We start from the raw sequence: 13,952 nt of genomic DNA, 5'->3' as shown, positions 1-13,952 counted from the left end.
TATTATTTTACTACATGGCCCTAAGACCATAATTCACTGATAATATTGGAAATGATAGCAATCAAAAGTTGAGTTTTTCCATTAGACCAGTAGCTACTGCTTAATGCACAGAAAAAATATTTTATTTGAATTTGGAATATATGGTGCTGTTTGTCATATCAAGTTGTTGATGCTCCTATGTAGGACAGCTTAGACCATCAGGGCTCTGTGTCTGCACCATGATAGAAACAGACAGCTGGAGTAGAAAGCAGACTTGTTGTGTTGATGTGTTGATGTTGGTGAACGCCTCAGTGCTCATTGGTACACTGGCTATAGAAATAAGTTGGAGCTTAAACAGGCCCTTTAAACATGTGCTTGTTTCTGCAGAACCGTGTATTTTACCTTTCCTACTATCTACTGATAAGGAAGTGATGAAGTTGTCTTAAAGTGTCCATGTCTTACTTGTGTGTTCTTTTTGGCTGTGAGTCCCTAAAACTCCATGAAGTGCTGCTTTACCATTAGAGCTTGAATGGCAGTTTGCTGTACATTGAGCTCTGTGTTTACTGTATGTGAGCTGCATGAAAGAAGAGCTACTGACAAAGAGCCTGATTCAGACTTTACTTAAGCACTGTACAACTACAGTTATCCTTCTCTGCTGATTCCAACTGTTGGACTCAGTACAAGGTGAATAAAGGTCTTATGTAAGATCTCACACTGCAGTAACCCAAATCGAGGGCCAAGAACCCTTTTCTGATGAAAAAGAAATAAGTGTTCTGCACACATCTAAAATTATGATAAAAGGTCCCAAAACTCTGGCAGGCTCGAAAAGCACTGAGGATATTAGCTGAACTACGATGGCTTCACAATGTACATTTACAAAGCTTTAACACAGTGTATAGGGTTCAGGATAAGTGTATAATCACCTGTTTTTGTTAGCTTAGAATGAGTACTTGGATTGGACAGTAGCCCAGGATGGACAAATGGACCAGTGGTTCTAGAGAGAGGCTGCTACCTGAAGGCCACTGTAGGGTTGGGAGGCTTACTTTAACATGTACTTCCCCACACATTACTGAATACATGCCCCAACTTTTAACATAATCCATTATGTTACTCACATTAAGTTATGTATTCCAAATATTTTAAATTACTTTTGGATTACCTTCAAATTAAAAAATCTAAAATCTGTTAACTACGGGAAATGCGCGCCTCATATGAATTATAGAGCAAATGAAACAGAAACAAATGCATTCATTCATCAAGACTCTTTGTCTCTGGGGTGGAATACAGTTTAACATATATTGTATTTTAAATACCTAATGAAGTTACTTAATATGGGGCAACACAGTGGTGTAGTGGTTAGCACTAGTGATGTGCCAGTGAAGCCTCATGAACCATTTTCATTATTTTCTGAGTCCACTAGATGGTTCTCTGTGTTCTACAAAGAGCTGAAAGCACACTCAATTACTATTACTTAAGCCTTTTACTCTAAACCAATAGCACCATCTAGTGGGCTCAGAAAATAATGACAATGGTTCATGAGGCTTCTTTGGCACATCACTAGTTAGCACTCTTACCTCACAGCAAGAAGGTCGCCGGTTCCACTCCGGTCTGCGGCTCTTCTGTGTGGAGTTTCCGTGTTCTCCCCATGTCAGTGTGGGTTCTCCCACAGTCCAAAAACATGCAGCTTAGGTTTAAATGGTGACTCTAAATTGCCCGTAGGTGAATGAGAGTGTGACTGCGTGACCCGCGACCCGATTGCGGATAAGCGGTTAAGGATAATGAAAGAAAGAGTTACTTAATATTCACACTGTACCTTTAATAGCAGCAGAGTGGTGAGTATAACAGGACTGTTATTGAAATATATAGGTATTTTAACGAGCACATTGGAAAATGATATATATGAAAGGTACTTTATAATATCCTAAATCATTTAGAGCAGCAGCTGCCGATGGTTGGATGCATGGATGTTAGGTCTCATATCACTGCGGCGTATAGTCTTTCCAACTATCATGATAAAACAGCTCTTTTACTATCCTGCACACAGACTGCTGTGGAGCTTTGTCTGAGCTTTTATGTCACATTGCTGTGCCCCTGTGCCTGCTGCAGTTTCTAAACACTTGCACCAAAATGGCACGTAAAGGAGCAGATTCTGTCATGTGGCCTTGCAAACACTATGTGGTGCAGCAGCAGCACCGACTGGTTATTTCATACTGGGCTGGTGTCCATTTAAAAGCATATATATTGAGACAATTCAAACACAATTGCAGTCAAATGTTATACCAGTGTTTTAAATCTGTGTGTAAGGTGTATTAAACCGCAGGTTACCATGGATACAATACTAATGTTTGACATAAATTAAAAAAAAAAAAAAAAAAAACGCCATCGAAATGTCAGTCCAGAAGTGTTTGAGTCGGGCCCTTTGTCTGCGTGTAACTCTACAGCATACTGACTGAACTTAATCGAACTGACATATAATGAGGCGACTGGTTTAGGTGAAGGAAGGGGTAAAAAATGCAAAGACTATTAAGAAAAATCAGTGTTGAAATATTTGTACTGGTGGCAGCCAATTGTTGTGATGCCTTTAGCCGCATGAAAAGCACAGGACTAGCTGGGTTTGGTGTGTTTCTTGTACTGTCTGGTGTAGGGCATGAACCTTAGTGATTTAGTGAGTTGTTTTATTTTCATATGAATGGCAAAAATTATATAAAGCAGTTTAGGAAGTATAATTCAAAGCACAATTTATTTTGAAAATGATGTGGAATTAGAGTATATATTCAATTCTTCCGATTGATTTGATTCAGCACTGATAGCCAGTGAACATGGCTACAGAGGCAAAGATTAAATCTTGCCTCAGTCAAGATATTAAGATAAAGACATGATATTTATTCTCCTGAAAGTGGAATTTGAATTCCTTAAGAGGTATAATATCGTCTGTCTTTTTTATTCCAAATATCACTCCTAAAAGCACTTTAAATAAAAGCTGCACTTTCGTTGACTAGAGGGACCATTTCTATCCATGCCTTTGGTATAAAGTGACAATCATGGATCCCTGCTTATAGAATCTGATGAGCTGCAGTTAAACACAACTCCCACCAAGTCTGTGTCCAGTTTTGACAGTTTCTCATCAAGATGACAGTCTGGACTTGGACATCTTGTGGATATTAATGCAAACGCCATATTAAATAATCATTGCAGATGTACAAAGACACTAAAGTCTCAATGATTTTCGTGAAATGAGCACAACATCTGAAATGCAGACTTGAAAATTAATTTAACATCAGTTTTTATTTGACATTTCAGCTACAGGTTGAAAACATTTTAAATGTAAAATGTGTTATCATCTACTTCAGGGGTCGGCAACCTGCCGCTCCGGAGCCTCACACGGCTCTTCAGGCTCTTCTACAGCAGCTCCCTTTGACCAAAACATTATACCAAATAATAACAGTTATTTCTTTTAACATTTTAATTTTAATCTATCATTGGTGTAGGCCCAAAGCACTTTATAAACCACACATTTTTACAATTGAAGAATATAAACACCAGTAAAACATTTTCTTTTAAAATTTTAGTCAAATAAAATGTGCATCATAGCTTATGAAAACCTACGGCCCGGCACCTTAACCTCTCAATTTTGCCAATTTCAAGTCATTTAGTAGTCAAGCAAGTAGTTTTGAGTTTCCCTTGCCAGGTTAGCCTGCCTGAGATATTTCTCAGAGTCTAGCCTCTTATTTGCACTTGAGTCCTAACTGCATTCTGACAAAACCATCTTAATAACTGCTCATTGTGACCTATTAGTAATGTTGGTAGGCTAATTAGGCTTCAGTTAAGGCTGTTTTATCTTCACTGTAAGGCTCCAAAAAATGTGTGGCTCCATTCTGAGAATGTTCTCTTTTTTTGGCCAACAATGGCTCTTTTAAAAAAGGTAAAGGTTGCCGACCCCTGGTCTACTTGAACTTAAAATTCACTGTCCATCTGACTGTCCATGTCCTGCTAACATGTGGGTCAATGACGTGATCTAATCCATTGTCAATTGGTGTAACCAGTATTTTTTCCCCATAAAAATCTGATATCTATATCTATATACAGGAAAACAAAAGTGAACTAAAATGAGAAAAAAAATACAATCCAAGTTTACATTGCAACATTATGGTAAATAACAAATTTTACATAATTTTTCAAAACTTTAGAAAAAAATGGTTGTTTTAAGAATATGTTCTGCTCAATATTGACAATATGTGTAAATGTAGAAATACTCATATACATATGTTTTTTTTTTAATTAAATAATTATATGTATAAGTCCACTTAAATACACTGTAGGTGGAAAAAGTTTAATATTCTCTAAAAAACCCTTATTTAACCCTTATTTGTCACTGACCCATGTATGAGTGGTGCTGTAAAGGTCATATTGGCATGAAATTGTGTGAGAAGTATTGGGAGGAATCAAAACTCAATGGACCAATGTTACATTTGTCATTTTTAAATTGATTTAATATACTGAGCACAAACAGGACATGGTACCCTCCTGTTTTCTCAGGAGGGTTAGCTACTGAAATGACAGCTGGATCACTCACTGTCTTCATTTCAAGTTTCCTGACTCTGTCATGACTTTGTGCTCATTTCACAATATTGCTTGAGACCAAGATAAATGAGTTTAGGATAAGAAAGAAATTGGCCTTGGCTCTAAAATGTCACTTTTGATGATTTGATACTGGTTTAGAACGTACGTCTGTGTACTGGTGTTCTGGATGTCAGTGGTGGAACGCTCATAAAATGTTTCCTTTAGGTCGGAAAATTGTGTCATACTGCAGAGCGTAGAAGATTCTTAGGAAAACTGAGTGAGATTTTGATTATTTTTCTAAAATTAGTGACCTTGACTAAAAAGAAAAACAAATGAACCCTTACTTGTCCTCCAAAATCTAAATAAATAAATAGATAGAAATATAAAAAAATGCACATGCTTTGTATGTATCTATAACAATGTTAGTCTCTTATTTGCATAATTAAAAAGTGGGTATTTAATATTTGTTATGTGTTTTGTTTTCCTTAAAGAGGAATACTGGTGCTTAATTTTTAGTTCATCCCATTACCAAAATAAAGTCATGTATCCTTTATATTACTGCTGAGCTGTTTCTAAAGCATAACCATCAGATTGTAGATTTACCTGCAGCTGTGTTGTTTGACAGCTCAACAGTCAACCCTCTGACCCAGAAGACAAACAATGGGATGACGTGGATGATGAAAAAGGATCAAGTGAATTTGGAAAACTTTGTGCATTAAACATATTGCCTTAAGCAACAGCAACATGACAACTCTTAAATCTGGCTGATGTAATGTCATGGTATGTGTCACTAGTTACTCTGTACACTGTTGTGGCAACAGTCAGTGTCTTCCAGTGTGCATTTAAATAGAAATAAAACAAAAAACACACTGCTAAAATAGCTAAAAGCTGTAATACTAGAATTATACTTACTCTGCTCCATATTACATTAACATAACAAACACAAACTATACAAAATATAAAGTAAAATAAATTGTTTTTACAAATGCATCCTGAGAAAAACTGGATCATTCCATGTGTCACAGTTGAACCTTCAGTTCTTTGTGTGCACACTGTTTCCTGTGTGATTATAAGCAACATTTCAGGTGCACTCACTCAGTTTGACCCTCAAATACATTATTCATTTTCAATCTACTTAGTGTGACATTACATGATATTTTACATGAAACTTCCTAGTTTAATTATTCAGGAATCATGGGGCTGTAAGATAAAGCGTTGCTGTTTATTCGCATAGCATCCTGACATGAATGGAAACTACATTAATCTGAAAAAAGATTCCTTATTGACAGAAAACAGCAGCTGTGGTCAGCTTTACTTCATTGACATTGGATTTAACTGTTGACAGGATCAGTGGAAAACAAGGATAAAAACTTCTGGTTGTTTAAAGGTGCAATATGTAAGATTTGTATGGATATTTAGTTAAAAACATCGAAAAACATTATCAACAGAATGTAAAGAAGTGACCGTTATGTCAAAGACATTTCTGTATCGTGTTGCACAGATATAAAGGCTGTTTCCACTACCGGACAATACCTGGAATGAGGCGGGTCTCATTCACCAAAACACCCCTAATTTGAATACGAGCAGTCCGGAGCCGGCTTTAGTTGGGACTTTTTAGTCCCTGTAGAAGAGCAGGGTCTTTTTTTCTCCCCTGAAAACAGCCTGGTTACTGATTGGATAGATCGCTAAGCAGGATGTGACGTAGTACTCTACACGACAACAACACACGCCATTTGTAAAAGCCGGCAAAGCAGTGTTACCAACTTAGCAACTTTTCAGACCCCCTTAGCGACTTTTTTTCCAAGAAAGCGACTGGAGACAAATCCAGCAACTCCTTCTTACTCTTCTTAATGAGCCTAACGAGCCGGAGGCCGGCTTGTTCAGAAGAGCCGCCGTTAGCGGCAGTTAGCTACAGTTAGCTCTGTAGCAGTACAGTGTGTATGTGCTGCTGCTGCAGGAGGTGTTCAATTAACGATCTCTGTTTGTTTACAACAAACACAGGACACTCTGTGCACAGTTAGAATTGCCGTTAATTCACATCACTATGTTTATAATAAGCGGAGACTCTGTGCATAATTAGCCATGCTGCTTTCAGCTGCTGACGTTGTGCACTGTTAGCGACGGAGAAAACCATACGTCACCTGTCTCTAAATCCATACGTCACCAGTCTCTAAATCCCTCTGGGGGCTAACTTGTAGTCAAAACATGCAGAGTGAGCGGACTTTTGAGAGGGTGTGGCCTGAGACTTTCCCGGTGGCCACTTTCCCCCCCTAGTGGAAACACGGCTATACGGTGAAGTTAGCATGCCAAGCAGCCAGCCCTAACCATCCTGTCTTGTAATACCACTTTTGCCTCAAGAGGCGGTAGTGAGTCACTGTAGCATCCAGTCTGCCCTCGGAGAGGATGCACAAGTTCAGCTATACTATTAGCTGAACAGCAGTTAGCAGCTTTAGTTTACATCCAAAACTAAAAACCAGACCCCCACAAACTGACATTATGTGTTTAAGAGACTGTTGCAATGGTTCAGTCCACAGAGGCTTGGCTTCTTCACAGTGGAGTGAAGTAAATCACACAGAGACAGCCCGGCTGACAGAAATCACAGGGAAATGTGAGAGGATGCAGAAGTGAGGCAGGTGAGCTGGGATCAAGGCTAGGTCACCAGCACCCATGCATAACCGTCTGTACATCATCTTTCTCGCCAACACCTGCTTCCTCTCTTTGACCTCTGGGCCTGAACAGTGAGGCCAATGCAGTAGTGCCTTAAACCTGCATTCTCTCTAATGGCCAACAGGGGGCGACTCCACTGGCTGCTAAAAGAAGTCAGGTTCTATGTAAATCAAAAGGAATATGAGCATACTTCTCACTTGGTTTATGACCTCATTAAACATTCTCATAATGAGTTTATGGTCTCAATCATTAGTCTAAAGTCTTCGTCAATACAGTATGATGTTCATTTTGGTTAAGACAGTTCACTACCACAGTGCACAGTGTCTGTTTTCATCTTAGAAATTTGACCCTTTCACACATTTTTTTTTACTTCATCCAAGTTAACTGCGTTCAGCTGGACCAAAACTGAGGAGTTGGCTGTTCATTTAGCAGAATGATTCGTCCCTGCTAACAAAATGTGTGCTTGCGTTAGCTGATAACATAACATCATTTCAGCTCCAAATCCTTTCTGCGCATGGAAAAACTAACAATATGCTGCACGCGAGGCTTCAAAACCGGAGTCCACAATCCAATGAGTGATGTCACAGTGACTACATCCACTATGGTGTCATACTGCCTCCTATTTTTCTGGAGCATGTGGCCTGTAATTACAAATTGCACCTTTAACTTTAGCTGAATCTAAATTTAAATTGCTTTACCAGAACATCCTGCAGTATATCCCACTTTTTTTCTTTGACAAAAATTTAATTCAAGGTCTGCTGACTTACTTTTTCTGAAGCTTTTAACACACAGTGTTGACATGACTGGTTATCCATCAGTTTGGGAATTAGGATTACGAAAGCATATCAAGAAACAATTCAGCCATATTTTGACCATAATTGCTTTTCCTTGTCACTCAGGAGAAAAGCTAGGTATTTGATACCAGGAAGACATATTTTGGGCCTGCTACTTTGAACTGATAAATAGCATACATACAAACTGCTGGTAGGGTCCTTAATGTCTGGTGAGAGAATCAGAGGGCTACAGGATGATCAACTTAATGAAAGTAAATCTGGACTGTTAAAGATTTAATGTTTCCAACCCTGACGCCTTAAAATACATTTACAATTTGACTGTATATTTGCTTTCTTGAATTTATGTGCTTTGTTTTAGCAATTAAGAATGGTAATAAAAAAAGTCGACTGGTCAAAGCCAACAGAAAAGTAGATTTCCTGGAATTGTTACTATAAATTTAGATAGTATAGTCATATTCAGGATGAAAATGATCATTTTACAAAAGTGAGTTTTCAAAGTTAAGAGATGGGACTCATCTTGACAAAGTGTACGTGTATGTCTGTGGTTGTAACGGTAGAGTGATGTGAATGTATGCACACTGAAGAAGATGTTCTGGTTTGCTGTTTTGTTTCGCCTTCTGTTTACCATCAGAACTTTGGAGTGGGAAATGTAGAGATGTATATGTTTGGTAATCATTTTAAGATGAATTGAAGTGAATAATGAAAATGTGAAAAGGTGTATATTTAGATAAATGTAATGTAATACATTGATGTGTCCTATAGTCCCGTAGAGTAAGACTTAAAAAACAAGGACGTTTTGTACTCTAGCACTTTCTTTAATGTGTACTGTATTAGTTCATCTTCTACATGTAAAGTACTGTATGAATATTCATTACCTGCCTTGTAATGTTTGAAACGATGCTACGTTTAGAAATGGTAACAAAGAAAACAAAGTTTTTAGAGTGTATGCATGCCAATGGTTGGGTCCTAGTATAATAGGAAAACTATATGAAAAAATGGTGCTATGTTACATTATATAAAGGTGCTTCTATGGACCCCAGCTGAATGCATGCAAACAGGAACTATCAAAAGAAGAAAACAAGAGAAAATTGATGTCCTACTGCTGTTCTCAAATAAGTATTGCCTCCCAAAGATGCCGGAAATTTGGGTATTCCAACTTTCTATTTGTTAAAATGCAACAGCCCACCAAGATAGTATTGGAACTGGTGTACGATATGGAAATTTGACAACATGACAGCACGATGTTATTTTCTATCCTTTGAGTATCCTCCAATTAAACATTAAGTGCTTGTTGGGAATGAGCATTTTAACTCAGACAAAGAAGGAGTAGATGAAGCATAAACTTGAACATTATGGTTGTTATTACGATCTGTCAGCTGGAAATTTCCAACTGAAGACCTCGAAATGGCATGAAAAGTAGGTGGCAGATATCCTACCTGATCACAAATGGTGAAGTCTAACTGTAAATGTAATTCTTACCAGCCTCCATAGCTCTGAGACAAACCAGAACCAGACTGAGCTTGTTTATAGCTCTGAGCCACAATGATGAAACATTTAATTTGGCCAGTATCATAAAGGCAACAGTATCTCAAACTTAAGAAGTCAGCCATGAGGTGGTTTGTTATTAAGAAAAGAAAAATGCCCTGTCTATTTACAGTTTCACTGCCTTTGTGACAAAGGTCTAGAAGATCTACAGACAATCTATAATGACATCATTTTGTACTCTTAATTCTTCAGATGTTTATGTGTTTCAATATATTTTTGTGTAACAGAGTTAAAGGACAGCAAACATCAATATAGTCTTTGAAAGGTCAAAGTTCTTTGAGGTTGGAAAACTTTCTGCTGATTGTTGCTGGAAAAGAATTTGGAAAAAGAATATGTATATGTTTATTGGTTGTATTATCATCTTTCTTTTTTATGTTGCTCATTAAATGTTTTACAGGATTATCAATGCTTTCATTTGTTTTCAATGCTTTCAAGACGCCAGCCAGTGCCTTACTATATAGGCCTACAGTATGCATCTGGGCATATAGCAGTGACGTGTATAAAAACCTACAACGTATAGGCTTCTTTTGACATTCACAGAGTCTACATGATCACACCAAACTGTATGTTGTTGAGAAATGCATTGAGGAAACCTTTAAAATTAATTTATCTGACTCCAACATAAAAACCTCTCACCTATTTCTCTGCACAGATCGTTTGATGGGGAATGATGAGCAGGAGTCCCAGTTCTCAGTTTAACTTCATTTTATTACAATACGTCAAGAAATTTGCAGTTACAGAGTCTCTGGGTTGAATCTACACTTCACTGATTACACAAAAAGGCGGATCAGTTCATGAAGTCTGGACCAAGTATCATTTCCCTAAAACCCAGTTTTATAGCCTAACAATGTTTTGCTAATAATTAGGGCCGGGACTTTAACGCGTTAATTAAGATTAATTAATTACACAAAAATGAACGTGTTGAAAAAATTGACGCATTTTAATCACACTTATTTTTGCACCGCGGAACGTTTCTCACTGGATGAGTTTCAGGCGGACCGATTATACTGGAGCACCAACTAGCGTTCATGAGTTCAGACAACAACTAACCACAGTGAACATGAAGGAAGAAGCTGATGAGACGCTTTGGTTGGCCCCGTGGATGATGGGACATTTTGTTACAAAAAACCAACGGATGGAAGCGTCGATAAGAGCATGGTTGTGTTGCTATGCAACAAGGAATTCACATATCGCCGCAGCACGTCCAGCCTCAAGTATCACCTCAATGCAAAACATATAGCAGCTAGCATCTAAATATGCTATGGCTACACTTGATGGCAAAAATTGCACTGGTCTGTTGGACTTGAACAAAAATAAACAATATTTTTGTTGCTTAAGCTTATGTATTCAGTCATTATTCAATGGTATACTAAAAATCCATGTGAAAAAAATTACTTCTCACTGTTCTCAGGTCAAATATTTATATGCGATTAAAATGCGATTAATTTCAATTAATTAATTACAAAGCCTCTAATTAATTAGAATAATTTTTTTAATCGAGTCCCGGCCGTAGTTTAAATATTTCCATCACTGCTACTGTCACTCCCATCTCCACTGAAAGAGCTGTTAATTGACAGCTGCTGACACTATTATGTCTTGTTTTCTGTTCTCTTCCACAGTAAGATAAGAAAAACCTGTTACTCAAAACAGTGTTATATTTAAACTATCTGAAAACTAACTGAATTTGAAAAAACAAAAAATCACAACGAAATTAAAACTAAAACTAATAATGAAAAATCCAAAAATATTATCAACTTGTTTCCTACTGGATCCATCCTTCTGCCATCATACACCTGCCCTTCCCACATTTGAGCATGTGATGAACACATGTTTCAACGTCTCTTTAACCTGACACATACTACAGAACCCAGTAGGGTGTTTCCCAATAATGGGCAGTGTGCTGTTCAATTGGCAGTGTCTGATTCTGAGCCTACTCATTGTCACCTGCTCTTTCCTGTTCCCCCTGACTCCTTATCCCTCCTCCCCCTTATTCTCTTTATGACAGTGCTTCTGCCACTCTTTGCCTACTGCCCTCCAGATCAGTAGTTCTGTACCTTTTTGAGTTGCGACCCCCAATTTAACATGCATGTTGGCCGTGACCCCCGCTCACTGAACAGAATCTCACACGCACAGTTCACATCATACAGACACGGTTGATACAACAAATTTTGGACAAATAATGAAGCAGACAACAACTAAAACATCTCTCTGACCAAAATGACCAAAAAATTACATAAAATTATGCAAAAAAGGACTCAAATTGACCAGAAAAGACACAAAATGACCAAAAAAAGACACAAAATGACTAAAAAAGAAGACATAAAATGATCAAAAAAGGAAACAAAATGACCAAAAAAGACACAAATTGACCACAAAATTATCAAAAAAAAAAGACAAGATGACCAAAAAATACACAATATGGCCAAAAAAAGACACAAAATGACCCAAAAAAGACACAACATGACCAGAAAACACACAAAACGACCAGAAAAGACTCAAAATGACCAAAAAAAGACACAAAATGACACAAAAAAAGGACACAAAATGACCAAAAAAAGACACAAAAATACCAAAAAGACACAAAATGACAAAAAAAACCCCACAATGACCCAAAAAGGTCATTAAATAAAAAAAAAAAGACTTAAACACATGAACGTTTAACACAGTGGAGACAGAGCTGGCTTCCAAAATGATTTGGCAACCCCCAGAAATCATCTTGAGACCCCAATTGGGGTCGGGACCCCAAGGTTGATGCTTTTCTCTTCGGACTTAGAAAGTTTGATTTTTACGTCAACCTGTTCTTTTGCTGTTGTTTCTTTTGCTAATTTAGAAGATAACTTTATTAATCCCACAATGGGGAAATTCAACCTCTGCATTTAACCCATCCTTTTTTTTTTAATATATTGTATTTATAAAAAAAATATATTTATATATTTTTATATATTGCCTTGCATATACACAAGGTGTATATGCAAGGCACATTCTGCCTTTTCTCTCCGTGGTATCCCCATGTGTGCTGGTACCCACATAAATATGACTTCCTTCCACTGCCTGGTTATTCTTGTGTTTGTCATTAATATTTCATACACTATATCTTGGTGATATTTACACGCTCCTGATTTTATACTTAGTATTGATGAAATTGAATCACTAGATATTAGTATTTTCATTTCTCTAATGTTTTCTGCCCTTTCAAAAGCTAACATAATAGCAACCAGCTCCACTGCATACACACTGACATAATGTGACGTCTGATAACTGTGTGACACTGCTGCTCCCCCTGTTGCTTCTGTCTGCAGGTTCTTAGATCCATCTGTATGGGGCTGAATGTACTCACTATACTTCAAATGTCTGTAGCTATAAAACTCCTCAACTAGGTCTGCTGACTTATTTATGTTACTTATGTTTGTTATGTTATGTTACTATGTTATGTTACTTATGTTTAACATTCAACATTTCTAGGTCTACCGTGTCTTGTTGCAGTACCCAGAACGGCCTCTCAGGTCACCAAACAGTTTGGCAAAATTCTGTTCTGTGAATTTTCATATTTTCCACTAAATCCTCATCTATCCATCCAAACTTGCTTTCTTTACCTTCCCTTTCTCCCGACAGTCCTCCAAGACCCTCTTAGCTGGGTGATGTCCACACACACACACACACACGCAGTTTTCACTGCCACTTAGGCTCAGCCTCAGTGCCCGGGCCGTCTGCACAACATTTAGGTGTGCCAGCACAGTTTTTGCTGCTGACCCATATGTGTATATATATATATATATATATATATATATATATATATATATATATAACAAAATTTGTTACCACATTGTCTAGGGCTAAACTAAATATTAAATAAATCAAATAATTGTCATACAAATGTGTATAAGTAAATGCATATCAAGACTTATCTTTTCACTGTAGCTGTTTTCAGACTGCTGAGGGCTTCTCTTAAAGTTGTGAAGAAATTTGAGAAGGAATCTAATCTAACTAACTATGTTTTCAAGAATCTCATTTGTTCTCAAGCTCTATCTTAGGAAAAAAAAAAGAAGAATGTTAAGAAAAAAACTAAAGAAAATAATTTCTTCTTGAATACCAAATCTTCCTATATTTTGTCTTAAGAAAAAAAAATGGCACTTAGGAAGCATTTTTTTTTTCTTAAGAATGCTTTGTGAATCTGGCCCCAGGCTTTTATAGTCAGGTTGATGAGCTCAGTGCTCACGTACCCTGCAGGAGAGAGAAAACAAGCACAAAACCTACAACAAAACCAAAATCAAAACAGAATCATCACAGGCAGTACAAGACGATAAAGAACACAGCAGCATTATGTGTTTGAACATTATTAAATTATGTTAATTTTTGGAGCAAGGAGATACAAGACAAAGTAAGTAAGTAAGTTAGTAAAGTTTATTT

Source organism: Centropristis striata, chromosome 19, assembly GCF_030273125.1.
Source record: "Centropristis striata isolate RG_2023a ecotype Rhode Island chromosome 19, C.striata_1.0, whole genome shotgun sequence".
Lineage (NCBI taxonomy): Eukaryota > Metazoa > Chordata > Actinopteri > Perciformes > Serranidae > Centropristis > Centropristis striata.
Note: the sequence above shows the minus strand (reverse complement) of the source record.